Genomic DNA, 19,956 nt, shown 5'->3' with positions numbered 1-19,956 from the left:
AGCTTGGCTTGCTCCATTGCCTGGGAAACCCAAACCTCACTCTTGCTTTTTCTGTGTCTGCAGCCATCTTGGTTGGGGTTAATTTGCATACTCACTCTGATTGGCTGGTGGGCATGGCTGGTGGACATGGCTTGTGGGCTCGGCTTGTGGTTGTAGCAGATGTAGGGTCAATTCGCATATTACTCTTTTATTAGATAAGATTGCTTAAGAAATTCAATGTTTAATCTTGCATGCCCTGCAGTGGTTGCCAAATGTATACTAGTTTTCTGTCTGGAATGAACATAAGAGAAAGAGGAAAGAATCAGGTATACTTCCAAAGTTTCTGGTGATGAGCCTTAAATGGAAAGTGGTACAAATACTTAACCTGGGGACCTGCCAAGAGAAGATCTGTGAGTGCAGCTGTGCTGGTTTGAGGAATCTCCTTCACTCAAGTGAGGAGGCCAGGACACAGCTGGGGACCTGTGTTGAAATTCCCAGGAGTGGGCTGGCTGGAGTTGACAATGCTTTGGGAATCATGGGCCTGCTCTGGAAGGATCAAGCCATGAGAGGATGAGCTTGAGCAGAAAGAAGAGGAAAGAGGATGGAGAAGAGAATATTTGACAGATGCCAATAGAACCTGAGAAAAAACAGTCTGAGGAAGGAGAGAACAGTCAACAGAACCAAGAACGCCAGCAAATTCCACTCAGAGAGACTGAAGCGAGTCAAGACTTAGACATTGTGGAGAAGTGGTGGGAGCAGGAGTAATATTTCAGAGACCTGAAATATATGGAAATGAAAGCTTTAAGTGTAGCATATTCTCTTAGGTTCTTGAATGCCAATAGGACAGGGACCTGGTGATACTTCTTGAAAGTTTAGGGTTGACTGACAATTTCTTTTAAAACCATGGATGGTCTCAAGTATGTTTATATATCGGAAAAATAAGGGTCAGCAGAAAGGATGTGATTTGATAAAAGAAGAAATTCTCATTAACAGGAGACCACAGATGTGGGCGGAGGAAGAATTGGGAGCGCAGTTGGAAGGTGGCTAGGGAGGACCCAATTCCCCTGAGACCAGAGGGAGAAGCCCAGGATGGATGAAATGTGGGTGAGCTTGAAGACTTTCATGTTTTCTCTGAGGCATCTGGTGATATCACCTGCTGGGAGATGGAGGAGTGGTGAGCTGGAGGAACTGGATTAGTTCTGGGAGGAGTGAAGAGGAGCTGTTCATGAGGAAAAGAGCTCATCAGCAGCCAAACACAGAGGGTCTGATGGCAGAGAAATATTGCAGGCATTTCTCCTGCAGCACTTCTGACCCTCAGGTAAGAAGAGAAAAGGCAGGCTGGATGGGTGGAATGCCCCAAGAGGGTGAATAAAAGGAAACGGAGTAAGGAAACTGAGGTGAGAGAGTAGCTGAAGCGATGAACCCTGGTCTAAGGAGGGACCCAGCACAGCAAATCTTACTAACTAAGAGAACAGGCCCAAGGAAGGAAGGAAGGGAGAGAACTGAAAAACAGGCCTTGTGGCCAGTGAGTGGTATGCTGCAGTGTAGTGTCCTGGGGAGCAGTTCTGGGATAACAAGGTCAGTGTGTAGCTGGGGGTGGGAGTGGCAGAATTTGCAGAGTCAATAGGGGTATAGAAGTGAAGCAGGACATTCCAGTACACTAGAGGGAGACTAACCTCGGAGACCAGCCAAAATTGTGTCCAATTGTCAGAAGATATATCTGCCCTTCGGCATGGAGGCCAATATGAGGGAAGGAGACAGAGTGGGCAGGAACTGACACAAAAGGATGGAGAGAGAGCAGAAATCCTGTAAGGACAGGGAGTGGTGATCAACTTTGCTGCTTCAGTGGGGCCAACACTTCCTAAGAGAAGCAATTCTGCTGCACCCTGTGGTAGAGCCTTGCCTCTGGAATGTGAGCTCTACACACATCTCAGATAGAGGAAAAGTTCTGCTGGAGTCCTAGAGGTATTAAATGTGAAAAGCTATTAAAAGTGAAGTAAGTCAGTCAGAGAAAAATAAATATATGATCTCACTCATTTGTGGAATATAATGAACAACATAGACTGATGAACAAAAACAGATTCAGAGACAGAGAAGCATCAATCGATGCTCAAACCTCAGAGGGAAGGAAGGGGAGGGTGGGGGTAAGGGGGGAAGATCAATCAAAGGACTTATACTCATGCATATAAGCATAATCAATGGACACAGACAGCAGGGGGATGAGGGCATGTATGGGAGTGGGTGGGGGCAATGGGGGATATGGACACATATATAATACCTTAATCAATTTAAAAAAAAATAATAAAAAAAATAAAACTGCACAAATACTCCAGGCTTAGAGCTTCTTCTTTTTTAAATCCTCACCCAAGCATATTTTTTTCCATTGATTTTTTTCTCTCTCTTTATTGATTAAGGTAGTACGCATGTGTCTTATCCCCCAATGCCTCCTCCACCCCCCTAATCATGTCCTCACCCCCCTGGTGTCTATATCCATTGGTTGGGCTTATATGCATGCATACAAGTCCTTTGGATGATCTCTTCCCCTTACCCCCACCCTCCCTTACCTTCCCTCTGAAGTTTGAAGGTCTGAGCGATGCTTCGCTGTCTCTGGATCTGTTTTTGTTCATCAGTTTATGTTCATTATATTCCACAAATGAGTGAGATCATGTGATATTTATCCTCCATTAATTTTTAGAGAGAGTGAAAGGGAGGGATGAGGGAGGGGGAAAGAGAAAGAGAGAATCATTGATGTGAGACACATCCATTGACTGATTGCCTCCTCCTCCTCCCCCACACCTGCATGCATCCTGACTTGGGTGAGGATCAAACCTGCAACTGAGGCACATGCCCTTAACAGGGAATAAAACCTGAGACCCTTCAGTCTGCAGGCTGACACTCCAACCACTGAGATAAACTGGCCAGGGCATAGTTTCTTAAGTGCAATAAACCTGAGATGTGACCAATAAGGGTATGTGCTGAAACAAACTTGTTTCTAATTACAAATATGGTTATGTCTGCTACAGTGCAGTTTCTTCTGACTTTGTCTTCTTGCCCTTTACCCTAAGATGACTCAGATTCTCTTGCCACTATTTGCTGTTTAATTTACCTGAAACCTGGGTGAAGAGTTCCAACGATATCTGGCTTTCACTCATTGGAGGTGTAACACCAGCTGGAAGTGTTGGTGGCTTATGGTTCTCAGCTGAGCCTCATGTGAAGCTCTGCCTGTGGTGAAGAGCACCACTTTGCCCATGGTCACATCTTCAAGGCTACCTCCCCTCAGTGCGGGACAATGGTGAAGAATCATCCCAGCTCCACAGCTTTGTGGAGGGAGAGCTGAGGTTTGTTTTAACTACATGGCAGTTAAACTTCTTTCTCTGCCCTGTTCTATGGTTTCAGTTCCCTTTGGTGTCAACCTGAGAGCACTCCCCTGTAAACTTCCCAAATGCAAGGCTCAGAGTTTGAATCTTTTACAGTTGCCAGATTTAGCAAATAAAACTATAAGACTTTCAGTTAAATTTGAATTTCAGAAAAACACCAAATACATTTTAGTATAATTATGTCCTATGCAACATTTGAATGTTTGTGGCCCTTGTAAGTTGTGAAAGAAGACCCAGTGGTTTCTATGATTATAAAAGAGCTCAGAGGTTATTGAAGGCACAACAACGAGGGCACTTTAAGGTCATGAGACACTCCGTCTGGAGAAGAGACGGGGGACAGATATTATTGGTGCAGCTGAAGGATTCTCAGGGGTGGAAGTGAAACTGAGCAGCTCTGCCTACTTGGAAGTAACCATCTCAGGTGAGGCTGCCTGCAGAGCAGCCAGAACCAAACTGAGCCACGAGAGTCTAGGACATGTACCACCAAGACAGTCACTGGAGGAAACTGCCCTCTTCCTGCAGGCAGTAGGGGAGCCAGCTCTTACTGGAGGAGAGGGGTCTTAGAGCAGATTACACCAAGTCCTACACTCAAAGCAGTGATAGTTTAGTTTAATAATGAAGACATTTTAATGATAAAGACCGAGATTTAAATGCCAAAGTTACACTATTTTAGTAATTAAAAATAATGGAAACTTATGGAATCTGTTCAAAATGGTGCAATGAAGGGTCCCTAGTAAAAAATGAGGTTTCAATACAAACCTTATTAAGGGGCAGTTATTAGAAGGAATAAATTAACTTCAATGTTTATATACAATGAGTTATAACCCAAATAAATTAGTTATAATTTTTATTATTGCACCAAAGGGCTCGTAAGCCTAATAAACAAAACTTTATAATATCCTGAGCAAAGATGTCTATTTAACTCTTATTGGAGAAAAAGGAAAAAATGGTTGTAGCTCAGGAAAGGACCATGGGTCCTACTCCTCATCCAACACGCCTATCTTCCGGGTTCTTGGACTCTCCCCACTGCACTCATTCTGGACAGGCCATTTGTACCAGAAGTATATTTAGATCTTTCTAAAGAGTTTTCCTCAATCTATTGCTTCTTCAAGCTCTTCTTCCCCTCCCCCAGCCCACCCTCCCCAACTCCATAGGTCACAGTGGTGTGATGTAGCCAGTGGGGCTCTTTTGGAGGACAGAGAGGTCTGCTTGGTTCATGGCTTTGTTTACTGGTGTTGACCCTCCTGACCCCTTGGCAGCACCTGAAGAAGCTTCCTAACTCCTCTCCTAAAGCCCCTCTTCCCCAGGGGTATAAATTATCTGCCACCACTGACTACTCTCAGTCTCTGTTCATAGATAACCCCACCTCCTCTTTCTGCCTTGGGCAAGGTACTCATTTCCTCAAGTTCCATTTCAATTTCTCAACATCCTTGCCAACACACTTGTTATTTTGTCTGGACTTTTTTTTTTTTTTTTTTTTTGTCATTCTAGTGGGTATGAATTAATAACTTATTGTGGTTTTGATTTGGATTTTTGAATTGTAAGAATTATATAGACATTCAAGATATATATTTCTTACCAGATATTTTGTTTGCAAAAATGTGACCTTTGTGACTGGCTTTTTCCACTTAGCTTTTGAATTCTTTTGAGATTTATTCATGTTGTTTTGTGTATAATAGTTGTTCCTTTTTATTGATGAGCAATACTCCATTATAGGGAAGTACCTGGTGCACTTATCCACTCACTACCTGATAGATGATTGGGTTATTCTAGTTCTTAGCTATTTTTTCTTTTAAATGCTGCTACAAATGTTAGTGTACAAATCTTTCTGTGGCTATATGTTCTTATTCTTTATAACAACCCTATCTGGAAAGGAAATTCTAGGAAATGTAGCTCAGAATAGTGGCTCACCACAAAGCCATAATATTTGTGGCTACAGATTGAAAAGTCCCAATTAAAGTCTCTAATTGGCTCAGCTCAGGTCACATGACCACCTCTAAGACCCATCTCTGCTGCCAGAGGAAAGGGTAGCTTGATTGGGCTTAAAAATCATGGCTAGCTCTCTTAAAAAAAAAAAAAATTATATACAGAGAGGAAGGGAGAGGGATAGAAAGTTAGAAACATCCATGAGAGAAAAACATCTTTTAGCTGCCCCCCACTGGCACACCCCCTACTGGGGATCAAGCCTCTAACCAAGGTACTTGCCCTTGACCAGAATCAAGCCAGAGACCCTTCTTCAGTCCACTGGCAAACGCTCTATCCACTGAGCCAAACCGGTTAAGGCATAACTATCTGTTGACAAAGAGAATAGTAAACTGTGATGAATAACCTCACGGCATCACATGATTGGAGAGAAGAAGGAACAGGGGTCCAAAGGATGTGGGGTGCTGAAAAAAAGAACACACCCATATCTACATCTTGGATACCTGAGCATGTGCCTAGCACTTAGGAGGCACTCAGCAGGTGCAGCTGAAAACCTAAGTAAAAACAAAAGTGGCCCTAGCCAGTTTGGCTCAGTGATAGAGCATCGGCCTGTGGACCAAAGAGCTCCGGATTCCATTCCAGTCAAGGGCAAGTATCTTACGTGGATGAAAGGAGCCATATGCTAACCCGACAAGCTCGGGGGAGGCTTGCAAACTCAGAGACCTAAAATAACCACAAAAGATGGTTTGAAAATGAAATATTTAACTACCAACAGGTTATAGTGGGCAGTCATGTCCTAGGCAGATATTTTCCCTGAGAAAGATAAACTTAGATCTTTATGGAATCATTTGCCTTTTTTCCTCTAAGATAACATATCTGTGAGATGTTGGGTAACTTGTAACTTCCTTTTTACCCCCAGACACCTCAGGGCACAACAAATGGCATCAAGACATTTCCTCATTGTTATTGTTACCAAGTTAATTGTCAACTGTTAAGTACATTAAAGTATCCATCTCTGTAAAAGAAGCTCAGGTCCATCATTTCACTTTTCATCCTATCCCAGATGTTTCCCTGCTTTGCTTTATCACACCTCCGTAATCTATCACCAATGAATTTCATGTAACTCACCTACATCCCTATCCTTTGATTGCAATGTGTAAATACAGATGTAACCCTCCATTCTCTAGAGCACATGTGTCAAACACAAGGCCCGCGGGCCAAATCCGTCCCGCCAGGCCTTGCAATGTGGCCCGCACCGCGCTGTCATCACTGCACTCCGCTGCGTTTCCATCACAATGACAGTTTATGACTGTTCAGTAAACCATTCGGCCGCGATTTAGGCTGGATTTTAGATTTTGGCCCCTTCTCTGATTGAGTTCGACACCCCTACTCTAGAGCATTATCTCAGTTCATTGAGGTTCTGCTTCCTGGTATATGTTGACAGTTTGGCTCAAATAAACTCACAAAATTCTTTACAGGTTTCAATATTTTTTTTCGTTAACATTTGGTTGCTGGCTCCTCCCAGAGCTGTGCTGTGCAGGCGGCAACCAATCGATATGCTTCTCCTACATCAATATTTCTCTCTGTCTTTCACTCTCTCTAAAAATCAATGGAAAAATATTCTCTGGTGAGGATTAAAAACAAAAACACCCCATGAACGTGAAATGCACAGGTTACATTAATTCTACCCCCTGTCAATCATTGCCTTTGACTGGGCCTGGCTTAAACCCAAGAGAAGGGCAAGCTTGTCAGTTTCTGTAACGAAGGTCCAGGTTCTTGCACATCAGGATTGGATTCTCAGCATGTTAGTGCTTTCCCAATTTTCTGAAGCAGTTGTTATTTCCATAACTGCTTATTCACACATGGTTTTCTCTGAAATCTTTGGAAACACCATCTGGCTTCAGAGAGGAGATCTGCATTCTCCTATTGCCTCCTCCTCAGGGGACTTTAACCTCTCCGTAGAACGCTTAAGGAGAGGACCTCTTGTTATAGTTATAGTAGTGTGATGTTTGATTTATATTTTAAGGATTTAAAACAGTGTGAGAATAATTATTTGTGTGATTTAAAATAGGAGTGGAAGCATTTCTTTTATGAGTGATTTATAGTTTAAGTGTGAATTGTATTTCTGATCTTATTCTGATTTTAAGTAAAAGAAATTATTTGAAATGTGTTTTAGGCTTAGTATAAGTAACTCCATTTAGTGTGACTTGAACCCATTTTATAAAACTTGAGTTTTAAGACTGACTTTGAGCCCCTAACTGTGTGAACGCCCTAACATGTGCTTATCTGGAAAGTTGGCAAGTGAGGCTAAAGGTACCTGGAGAGGGCCCGATTAAGACACACTGAAGACCCATTGGTTGCACCCAGAAGGAACAAAAGAAAACCCAGAAATGGCCATAAAAGAGACCTAGAGGCACTGGGCAGAGACCACGAAGGGGCCCTCCACCCGACGCGTTCTTCCACTCTCTTCTCCCCGTTCAAAATACTGCATGAGACTCTGCCTGAGTGAAGCTGTCACCCTGCCTGTGAGCCAAACTTCTGAGGCCTCGTTCCTGACCGAGACGCTGCAGCAACGTGTTCCTGTCCAGTGTGTGTGTCTGTCGGCGCGGATCTCCAGGTGACCTGCCTAGGCTTCTGGAAACCACCAGAACTCTGGTAAATAAACCTTGGGATTCATGCATTCTAACTCTTGTTTCTGTGTTGTTTATGCTTGGTCAATTTTAGTTAAGTACTGTGGGCAACCCATATAAGTCCAATTCTTTGGCTGAGGGACCCCAGTCACCTGTGCATACGTTCCCACCTGAGGGTGAGTTGGAACACCTCTGAGTCTGTGGGTCCCACTAAGCCAAAGCACCAAGTTTGTGCTATTAGTCCCAGTGGCCTCATCCAGATGCTAAATGTAAGCCAGCAGAAATGGTGCTTATAACTGCTTCTCTCAGGGACTCATTGAAATTTCATGATCCTTTTCACCAGAACAGTTCCAGCAGGAAGAGGAGCTATCACTCCATAATCATCCCAGTTGTATCCCCTATGATGCTGTAAACTCCCTGCAGGAGAAGCATTGTCTTCCTGGGTGCATGTGTCCTCAGGGCTGATGAATAATCAGTGAAGGAGGGAATGAATGAAGGATGCTGGTCTTTCTTCCTCTTAAGCAGAGTCAGTAACTGAGCTGAAATCAGAGACTGTAACACAAGGCAGGACTGGTGAAGCCAGCAGTATGACTCACCAGGTGCTTCACTCACCTAGAAAGCCCTTGTCTTTTTGGTTGTTGCACTCATTAGAGTTGTAATTACATATAACACATCCCTTTTGTTCTACCTGCCTCTCCTCTGAGACTAAGTTCCATATGAATGGGGGACTGGTCCTGTTTTCCTCACCAGGCACTCAACAGACACTCAATAAATGTGTTGAATAAATTAATGTTTTCTTTGTCATCTGGTAAACATTCGATTCAAAGTATCTGCTTCTAGGAAGACAAATGATCATCTGCTATAATTTCAGATTTCCCCCAGCCTTTAAATAGGTAGTGTTTATTGAGTTCTTGCTATGTGCCAGGCATTGTTCTCCACCCTGACTTGTATATTTTACTAACCCTCAGAGCATCTCTCTGAGATAGGCTGTGATAAGGCTCATTTCTTGCTGAGGAAACAAGCCTTAGTGAGTTTAAGTACTTGCCTGAGATCATGCCCTTGATAAGTGATGGAACCACCTGATAATGAAAGGGATTTGCCCCACCCTTTGTGTCTAGACCAGTGGTTGGCAAACTCATTAGTCAACAAAGCCAAATATCAACAGTACAATGATTGAAATTTCTTTTGAGAGCTGAAAACTGACTTCTGTGCATGGGCCACGAAGTTTCAATCGCACTGTACTTGCACGCCCGCATGTGGTATTTTGTGGAAGAGCCACACTCAAGGGGCCAAAGAGCTGCATGTGGCTCACGAGCAGCATTTTGCCAACCACTGGTCTAGGCCAACAAAATAGTAACTATTATTAACTAATTGCAAGGCTTTGGAGGGCAGGACAGAGCCCAGACTTGAGTTAACTATTCTTAAAATTCACCACCTGGATATTTTATTTCCTGTATAAACTACTCAGCAACATTCATGAAGTCCCCTCTTCTTCAAAAATGTTTTCTGATATATCATATACTTGTAAGATAATCCAGAAATTCCACTCTTAGGTATTTACCCAAAATAATTAAAAACACATGTTTTCACAATATCTTATAAACGAAGGTTCATAGCAGCTTTATTCTTAATAACTAAAAACTGGAACCAACCTAAATATTCGTCTACTGGTGAATCGATGTGCAAACTGCAGTACGTACATAGAGGGGAATACTACTCAGCACTAAGAAGGAACAGAGTGCTGGGACCCATAGCCACATGGATGAATCACAAAGGTATTATGCTATGAAATAAACCAGACACAGACTATCTGCAGCATATGATTCTATTTCTCTGACATTCTAGGAAAGATAAAACTATAAAGACAAAAAGCAGATCAGTGGTTTCATGGGATGGGTGTATAGAGGGAGCAATTTACTGGTAGGGGACACAGAACTTTGGGAGGGGGAGAGTCAAAGCTTGATTGTAGTAATGACAAAATTGTATATGTATTTGTCATCCAACTGTCCACTAAAGAGAATTAAATTTATTGTATATAAATTATACTAGAGTAAATCTGTTTTTTTAAAAAGTAATATTTTTCTCTTTTATTACAATGTAATAAAAATTGTATTTTTCTTATCTTTTTCCTTTTTAATTCAATCAATAGCATCATTCTTAAAATATGTCTAATTTTTACATAAGAGCAGGAAAACCCTTACTGGAAAGGTGTGTACTAAATACATCCCACTGGACAAACAGCCAAGAGGTCCTTAATTCCACAATACCTGGAACAGCTTCTGCAGCCCAGGGGTCAGAGGTGACTTGGGGATGCATTTAACCCAGGGGTGTATTTGTGTGGCTTTTTGTTAATCAGATTCCTTGTGACTCTGCATTGACCTTTGTTTTCCTTTTAGTGGAATCTAAAACATTAAGGGAAAACCCGTTTACTTTTAGTGAGTGCTACAGGGTGCAAGCTAAATTGTAGTCACACAGGATTCAGATGTGCTCCTCCACCCCCAAATAATAGAGGGAATGATAAAGAAGCGATGCAAGGATGTTGGGTCAATGTTAGGAGCTAAGCAATCCAACAGAAAGCTTGCTGTCCCTGCTGAGCCCTAGCTCTGGACCTCAGCCTCCCCTCCCAGGGACTGGTGCCATGGCCCTGGGCAACAGAGACAGCAATACAAATAAATAGAAGAGCTGTTTAATTAAAAAACTCTGTAAGACTGGTGAGCTCTCAATGCAGTTTCTGTGACCCCTGGGACAGAGGAGGCCACATGTTAAAGACAAGATTGCCCTTGAGGCTAGCCTCTGGAGCAAGACAGGGACAGGGCAGCAGAGGGTCAGCCAGGGCAGCCTCCAGCTGGAAGGTGATGTCAGACCTCAGCAACATCAGCAGCTTCGGTTTCCAAGACTGAAACTGCAATGGGGCAGTGAGGCTGCAAATCTGTAGGAGCCCCCAGACCTGATTAGTTGGGGTCAGTGGGGACTGAGGCAGGGTGGGGTTCCTGCAAAGAGGGTAGATCTAGCATTAAAGAAAACATTGCAAAAAAATATATAATGCTTTCTTACTATGCTAATCACTCTCCCTGTCTCTCCTTGTGTCCTCCAGCTGGTGTGTGACTGGGGATAGCACAGGCCAGGGACATTTCTTTTAAGTAACTGGATTCCGTGCTGTGTAACATGATTGTGCTATCATTCCTCTCCTCATTTTCTAATATTCCCACCTACGTGATGTATAAATCTCCTTAAAAGTCCCACCTCTGCATACCAGGAATCCTGTTACATAGCAACTGAATTAGTATTTAGGCCAGCTTAATTAATAAATTGTGGATATCTGCAATCCTTCCAAACAATTATGGTACTTCTTCCACTCCTACATGGAATTCAGCCTATTAGCACAAAAAGTGCCAAGTACACCAAATGATTGTTTGCCTTTCAAAAAAGTTCTTTAAAATACAACTTGTTTTGATTAAGATGTTTTGGTCATTTCTTTTGCTAAATTGTTTGCTCTGATTGGTATGAGAGACGCCCTGGACTTAGCATAAGAGAAAGGTTTAATCTTTGTTGAATGATTGTTAATTTCTCCCAGAGCCTTAATTTTGCAATATTTAAAAATTGCTCTGTAATATAATATTACTCCTATAGGATCAAGCTGAGGAGCAGAGACACTATCCTTAAAACATGCAATGCAGGACAGCTATAAAAGATATTTATCATTTTAAACATCACACAAATGCTGGGAAGGAATAGAGAGACTACCTTTTAATCCCAGATCTGCTACTAAATTGTTGATTGACCTTCAGAATTTTGTAACTTCTCTATCGTTTTGTGCTCACCAAACTTTCTCAAACATTAAATGAGGTGGTATAGATAAAAACAGGTTAAAAAGAAGGCATTACAATTCATTTTGTATAGCTCTGATATCAGAGTACTTCCTTCAGAGTTAACCAAACTTTTCTTGCCCTAAGAACTAACCCCATTTAGCTATGGAATCCAGGTGTGCTTGCTGTACAAGCTCATCTTATATAGTTTATGCATAGTTAATCTGTACCTTCATCTCAACTCAGCTAGAGTTCAGCAGGAGCATTCTAAGTCCTTTGGGGTCTCAGAGTACTTCTGAGAAAAAGAAACATGCCTGTCTCCATAAATAAACACCATCCTACTTGTTTTTTTCCTAGGAATTACTGTCCAAGTTCCCCTTTCTGCACCTTGATCTGTCTAGAACAGTGCAATACTTATTTATTCATTTGCTCATCCATGCTCACTGGAGGCAGTTTCCCTCTCCTCATCTTTTGGAACTGTCATCCTTTGTAGATGATTTCTATTAAGCGTTAGGTTGAGCATCACTTGAGAACTGCTCTGGAATATTGCAAAACATAAAGCAGTTAGGGCAAACAGCTGCAAAACTTGGCGATATGCTGAGGTTTCAATGAGCTCTGGGCCAAGTCCTTGATGGGTTTCGAGGTCCTCAGAGAATGCTGTGTAGGAAAGATTTATTTGGGGAAAGGGTGAGAAATGTCACTTTGCAATTCAGGTATGAGTTAGAGGCAGTCAGCATTTACAAGCATGAGTCTTTGTCTAAATACAGCCTTCATGGTGTGGTCTAAACTGCCCTTATCCTGATACCAACAAGTGCTCCTGGTGGCTTTGAAAGAAGCTTAGATCCCAGGGCCATACTTTGAGGGTCTCGCAGGCAGCCCCCTCGGCCAGCCCCTGGATCTCTAGATTCCAATGACTGCTCTGTCCTTACCACCACCTTTTCTCTCAGTGGTCTAACAGGGCTTTCATCCCAGTGTACACAGTTCCCTCCCTCCAAGGTAATCCAACGCTCCAGCTTCTAGTTATCACTTCCTTGGAGACCATCTAGCCTGCTAGAAGGCACTGACTGGCAACATGAGCTTGTCTTTCAGCCAGCAGTCATTATGGATTTGGGTGTGTGAGGGGCATGCCTACAGTGTTTGGACAGATTCAAGCCTTGGACTGACAAGAGGGCACAGTCCTTTCAGCACAATTGTAGCCAACAGCTGTAGTTGTAAGCTTGAACCTATGGTATATATACGTGGCCCCACATACCTAAGTGATGTAGGCTGCAAGTAAACAAAGCTTGGTCAGGTGTATATAATTGAGTAGGCACTAGAATGCTGTAAACATCTTGACCATACCCGTACTTTGCCTCATGGCATCGGCTATAATATAAAGACACGGCTTGTAGTCCATGGTGCTGATGGGTCCCCATCAGGGAAGCAGTGTCACACAGAGTCCCAGCTTTCCTTCTCTTGTCTGTCTTTTCTAATCCTTTCATAGCCCCCACTCAGGGTCACCATTGGCCATGCTGATGCAGCGCAGAAGGTGCCCTGGGGCTGAGTATGCCATGGCCGTGCCACATGCCACAGATGTGCTTCCTAATCATGCAGACAAGAAATAAGGTTTTTAAATTGGACTGTTTGATGGATTTTTATTTGGTGTTAATTTCTATGAGGTTTTTATAAAATTTGGATATTAACCCCTAATTGGATGTATCATTGGTAAATATCTTCTTCCATTCAGTAGTTATCTTTTCATTTTGTTGATGGTTTCTTTTATGTGCAAAATCTTTTTAGTTTTAGGAAGTGTCATTTGTTAATTTTCTTTTGTTTCCTTTTTCCAAGGAGATATATCAGAAAATATACTATTAAGAGCAATGTCATGTTACTTCTCACTTCCAGAATGCCTACCATTAATAAATCCACAAATGACAAGTGTTGATAAGGATGTGGAGAAAGGAACCCTTGTGTACTGCTGGTGGAAATGCAGACAGCTGCAACCACTGTGGAAAACAGTATGGAGTTTCCTCAAAAATTTTAAGTTTATCTGTTTTATTGGCCCAGCGATTATACTTCTGTGTATATTTCCAAAGAAACTCAAAACACTAATTCAAAAGAATATGCTCATTGGTGCATTATTTTCAGTAGTCAAGCTATGGAAACCAAGTGCCCATCAATAGACGAATAGATAAAAAAGCTGTGATATATATATATATATATATATATATATATATATATATATATATATATATACGCACTCACACACACACACACACACACAATGGAATATTACTCAGCTTTAAAATAATGAATGAAATCTTATCATTTGCAACAGCCTGGATGAACCTAGAGGGCATTATGCTCAGTAAAATAAGTCAATCAAAGAAAGACAATACCATATGATTTAATTACATGTGGAATCTTTAGAGCAAAATAGACAAACAAAATTGAAACAGGGTCAAAGAGACATAGAGAAAACTGGTGGTTACCAGAGGGGATGAGAGGTTGGGGCACGGGGTGAAAAATGTGAAGAGATTAGGAAGCACAATTGGTAGTTACAAAATAGTCACAGGGAAGTAAGTAAAGCTTAGGGAATATAATCAATAGCATTGTGATAGCCATATTTGGGGCCAGTTGGGGTACTGAATATATTGAGGGGAACATTATGTAAAATATATGATTGACCACTAAACTATACATCTGACCAATACAAAATACTTAAAAAAAAAAAAATACGACTTTCCTGTCAACTGTGGACCTTGAGGTGTTGGATTTTTTTTTGTCATTATGTATTTATTTAAAAATATATTTTATTGATTTTCCACAGAGAGGAAGGGAAAGGGACAGAGAGCCAGAAACATCGATGAGAGAGAAACATTCACCAGTTGCCTACTGCACACCCCCTATCAGGGATGTGCCCGCAACCAATGTACATGCTCTTGACCGGAATTGAACCCAGGACCCCTTAGTCCACAGACTGACACTCTATCCACTGAGCCAAACTGGTTTCGTCTCTTTTGTCGTTATTAATAAAACATTACCTCAAATTGAGTATTTACTTCAGAGCCAAGGGCAGTTTCCTATACCTTATGAAATTCTGTGTGCATTAAAGGGCTAGTATTCTTGCAGCATGGCAGAGCCACATTTGGCTTTTATGGGTCTTGGGCACTTTTGTTCTCATGAGCTCCCATTTCCATAAGAGATAAACAGCAATAAAAACAAACAAATAAAAATGTTGAATACTGTGCTGGCATAAGACAAGTATTATTCAGTGTGGGTTCATTAGTATTATATTTATTTTTTATGATTTAAGAAAATAAAAACATTATCAGGGCCCCTAAACTGATCTTGGATCCCAGGTACTCCTCCTGCTGTGCCCAATGGAAAAGTCAGCAATATATCGAGGCTCCTCAAGGCTGCCCATGAATCTCAGTGTCTTTTCAACTTGGTCTGAGCCCAGAAGATTTCATTACTTGCACTGGCATGGAGCTGGTTTCCATTGTTTATTTCTCTCTCCCCTCCTGATACACTAATCAGAATTATTCCATGGGAATCATGTCTTATTTTTGAATCCCACTCTTACCCCCACCTTCTGTAGATATTCAACAACTTTTTTTGTAATTAAATTGAAGTTCTAAGATAAAATTTCACAACCACACATGAAGATGTAAGCTTAAGACACTAATTAGATGTCATGTGCACACTGCGCTGTGGGATAATCCAAGAGACAAATGATGGCACTGGTTACCTCAATGGTTCACTGCAGAATGGTTCAGGCAGCAAAAAAATGTCCTCTGGTCAAGCTGTGCAGCATCCTGGTTAGGTGCCATCGCAGACTTGGAGGCCTTTAGGCTGATTTTGGCTGCCAGCCTCCCTGCCTATAAGCTCCAAGGCCTTGGAAAAGTTCTTTAAACGTTGGAAGGTTTTCTCACTTTTGACTTGAGATCACTATAATAATAGCAACCTCATTAAAAAAGACAATACCTTTGAAGATATTAGGACATCACATAGCCTAAGATGTAGGGAGTATTCTATGTTAGCTCTTCTTAGAAGCCATGTTTAATTGTCATCTATAACTTAGTGGTTCCATCCTAGCTCCAGAAATTTCTGTCAACCATCTCAAAAATTGCATGTTCAATACTAAACTTCTTTTCTTACATTGATATGTCAGTCTTTCTCCCCCCTCCCCCCACCCCTGTCTATAAGCTCTCTGAGGGCAGCCCTGTCTGTGCCTTCTATCTTTGTTGTCCCAGGACATAGAAAATCACCTCTTTGAGGGGTGGGAAATAGGAATAGGTATGCAGTGATATTTCCAAGCAAGTGTCACTTGGAGATGTGTAGTGGTTGATTGACCCAGAGAAGTGTGGTGGAGTTGTGACTCATGGGGGATCTGATTAGTGCCAATGTTTGTGGCATTGAGGCTTTTTCACCAAGCTATATCATATCTACCTCTTTGCTGCCTCATGCTGGGCTGAGACTTACCATTGGAGAGAGAGGGATAGAGTTGGAGGAGCAAAAATAAACCTGGAGGCAAACTTTTCGCAAAGCACATTGGAGCCACACAGAACCAATATATGAAACCAGTAATTAAATGTCTATTCTTAAAGTGAACTTGGAACTTTTTTATGTAGGAATAAAAGATAAGAACACTTAGCTATAGTAGAATGATATTTGGAAGATTTTATTTGTTTTTTAAAATATATTTTATTGATTTTGTACAGAGAGGAAGGGAGAGAGATAGAGAGTTAGAAACATCGATGAGAGAGAGTCATCAATCAGCTGCCTCTTTGCACACCCCCTACTGGGGATATGCCTGCAACCAAGGTACATGCACCTGACTGGAATCGAACCCGGGACCTTTCAGTCCCCTAGCTGATGCTCTATCCATTGAGCCAAACCGGTCTCGGCGATATTTGGAAGATTTTAATAGAGTTATTGACTGATTTAAAAATCTCTCTCCCTTATCTCCCCTCATTCTGGTGGATGACACAACCAAAATGTAGAAGGCACCTTTCTGTGCTAACCAGAAGAATGTTGTTCTGGGTTTCTGTGGCAACGTAAAGAGGTTTTCACAATGCCTGGAGCACTTAATGTTCTGCATATGAAGGAGGAAGATGATATTCTCAAATTTCTTGCAGCACGAACCCAGTTAGGTAGCACCTACCTTAACTTCCGAATGGAACAGTATATTTACAAAAGGGAAAGAGATGGCATCTGCATCAAAAACCTAAAGAGAACTTGAAGACGCTTCTGCTGAAGCTCATGGCATTGTTGCCATTGAAAACTTGACTGAAGTACTAACCAGCAAGCTGTGCTGAAGCTTGCTGCTGCCACTGGAGCCATTTCTATTGCTGGTCACTTTGAACCTTCACCAACCAGATCCAGGCAGCCTTTCCAGAGCTGTGACTTCATCTTTATCACCATCTTCCTCATTTATTTTGGTAAAAGTATAGTTGTATACAATATTATATTAGCTTTAGGTGTGCAACATAGTGATTCTTCATTTATATACCTTTGGAAATAATCACCAAAGGTATATAGGTCTAGTAACCATATGCCACCATACAAAGGTACTACAATATTATTAACTGTATTTCCTACACTGTACATTGCATCTCTGTGACTTATTTTAGAATTGGAAGTTTGTACTTCTTAATCCCTTTCATTTATTTCACCCATCTATCCACTTCTCATCCCTCTGGGATCTCAGAGGGGTGAGAAGTGGGTAGATGGGTGAAATAGATGTTCTCTGTATTTATATAGATGTTCTCTGTATTTTTAGTTTTGCTTTGTTTATTCATTTGTTTTGTTTTTTAGATTCCACATATTAAGTGAATATCATATAAAGTACTATTTGTCTTTCTTGTTTGACTTGTTTCATTTAACATAATGACCTCTAGCATCATTCATGTTGTTACAAATAGCAAAATTTCACTTTTTATTGCTGAATAATATTCCATTGAATATTATATATAACACAACTTCTTCATATTTATATATTGATGGACACTTGGACACTTAGGATTAGGATGTTTCCATATCTTGGCTATTATGAATAATGCTGCAATGAACATAAATGCATACATCTTTTTGAGTTAGTGTTTTGATTTCTTCAGATAAATACACAGAAGTAGAATTGCTGAATTGTATTTTAATTTTTTGAGGAACTTCCACACTGTACTCCATAGTGGCTGCCCCAATTTGCATTCCCTCCAACAGTACACGAGGGTTCTCTTTCTCCACATCCTCACCACACTTGTTATTTGTTGATTTTTAAATGATAGCCATTCTGACATGTGTGAAGTGATATACATTGTGGTTTTTATTTGCGTTTTCCTGATGATTAGTAATATTGAGCATATTTTCATATATCTGTTGGCCATCTGTAGGTCTCCTTTGAGGAAAATGTCTATTCATGTCCTCTGCCTATTTTGAGCTTTTGTTGTTGTTGTTTGTTTGTTTGATTTTTTAATGTTAAATTGTTTGAGTTCTTTACAAAGTTTAGATGCTAACCCATTATTGGATATATCATTTGTAAATATCTTCTTCCATTCAGCAGGCTGCCTTTTGTTTTGTTGATGGTTTCCTTACCTGTGTTTTATGTTTTGATGTAGTTTCATTTGCTTAGTTTTGCTTTTGTTTCCCTTGCCAATGTTTCTAAGACCTATGTCAAAGAGAATACTGCCTATGTTTTCTTCTAGGAGTTTTATGTATTTCAGGTATTACATTTAAAACCTTAGTCCATTTTGAATTTATTTTTGTATATGGTGTAATAAGGTGGTAGAATTTTATTTTTTTGTATGCATCTGTCCAGTTTTTCCAACACCATTTATTAAAGAGACTCTCTTTCCCCCACTGTATGTTCTTGCCTACTTTGTTGTACACTAACTGTGTAAGCATGGGTTTATTTCTGGGCTCTTCCCTGTGACTTCTGATAGTTACTAATCTCAGGACTCATCACAAGTCTCTCAGCGAGGCTCTCATGTTAACCTGCCTACCTCTGCCTGTGTTACACAGACTCTCCTCCATATTATGTGGACATTGCCACCCCTTACAATAACAAGGGGGCTCACTCAGTGGATCTGAAGTGGTGGGTGCTAATTGGGAAGTTCTGCACAGACATGGCATCATGACTTATAAACATCCATGGCAGGTCATGCCTGATCTCTGCTTCTACAGAAATCCTGAGGAGATTGAAAAGAAAGAGCAGGTCCCTGCTAAAAAGGCTGGGACTGAGGAGAAATTTCAGGAAATGGATTGTGCCAGATCCCAAGATTACTGCTACTCAACCCAAGGACATAGGTCAGTCTGAAGGCACAGGGGCTCTCTCTGCTTAGTTAGTAGTTCGCTGCTGAAGCCTGGAGACACAGCCTGCCCCCGACCACTGACAGGCCTGCAGGCCCCACTGCTCAGGCTGCTGAATGGATGGGAATGACCACTGATGCACCTTACACTGTCTTCCACGAGCTCTTAAACAGAAAACGGAAATAAAATTAACAAAAAATGACTGTGTTGTTGCTTTTTAAATTTAGAAGACAGAAAGGAGAGCTCCTTCCCATGTTAGTCTTCCAGAGCCTAAACTCATTAAGGGTGTTGTTTCCTGCTTCTAAAGCAAACCTGAAGCTACAGGGATTCATCTAAGCCAGGGGAAAACCTCAGGAATGAGAAAAATTTCCCCCTCTAGCATCTTAAAAAAAAATGCTCTCCTAGAGTGGGAGTGGAGTCCTAAGATGGCTGCCTGAGAGGAGACCTTGATAGTTTTCCTGATTAGAGTCCTAGAAATTCAAGACCCCCAAGAGAATTTGCCAGTGAGGATGGGCCCCAATGGGAGAAAGAGGAAGAACTTACTTCTATGACTGTTCAGCAAAGAGAAACTTGCACCTGAGGGGCTATGTGGACAGCTCAGCAGAGCCTCAGACAAGATGTGGTGGACCAATGACTCAAGAACAGAATCCCCTGCAACCTCCTGCTTCAATGCTAAACAAGTTAATGGGACTTCAGCACCACCCTGGGGAAAATGGGGAGAAGAAACCCAGAAATAATAGGAAATATGTTTCTGACCATCATGTGGAACAGGAGCTTGAAATAAAAGTAAAGTTATATAAAACATTTAAAAACTCTATTTCTTAGAACACTGCACTTGTGGATGGGACTCATGTCAGAGATACCAGCTTGAGCAGAGAAAATCCAGCAAGATAGCCAATGGCTTGGACTCAGACAGGAAGAACATGATGCTGGGCCACAGCTGAAGAAGATGGA

This window comes from Pipistrellus kuhlii, unplaced genomic scaffold, assembly GCF_014108245.1.
Source record: "Pipistrellus kuhlii isolate mPipKuh1 unplaced genomic scaffold, mPipKuh1.p scaffold_m20_p_3, whole genome shotgun sequence".
Lineage (NCBI taxonomy): Eukaryota > Metazoa > Chordata > Mammalia > Chiroptera > Vespertilionidae > Pipistrellus > Pipistrellus kuhlii.
This window is presented reverse-complemented; position numbering follows the sequence as displayed.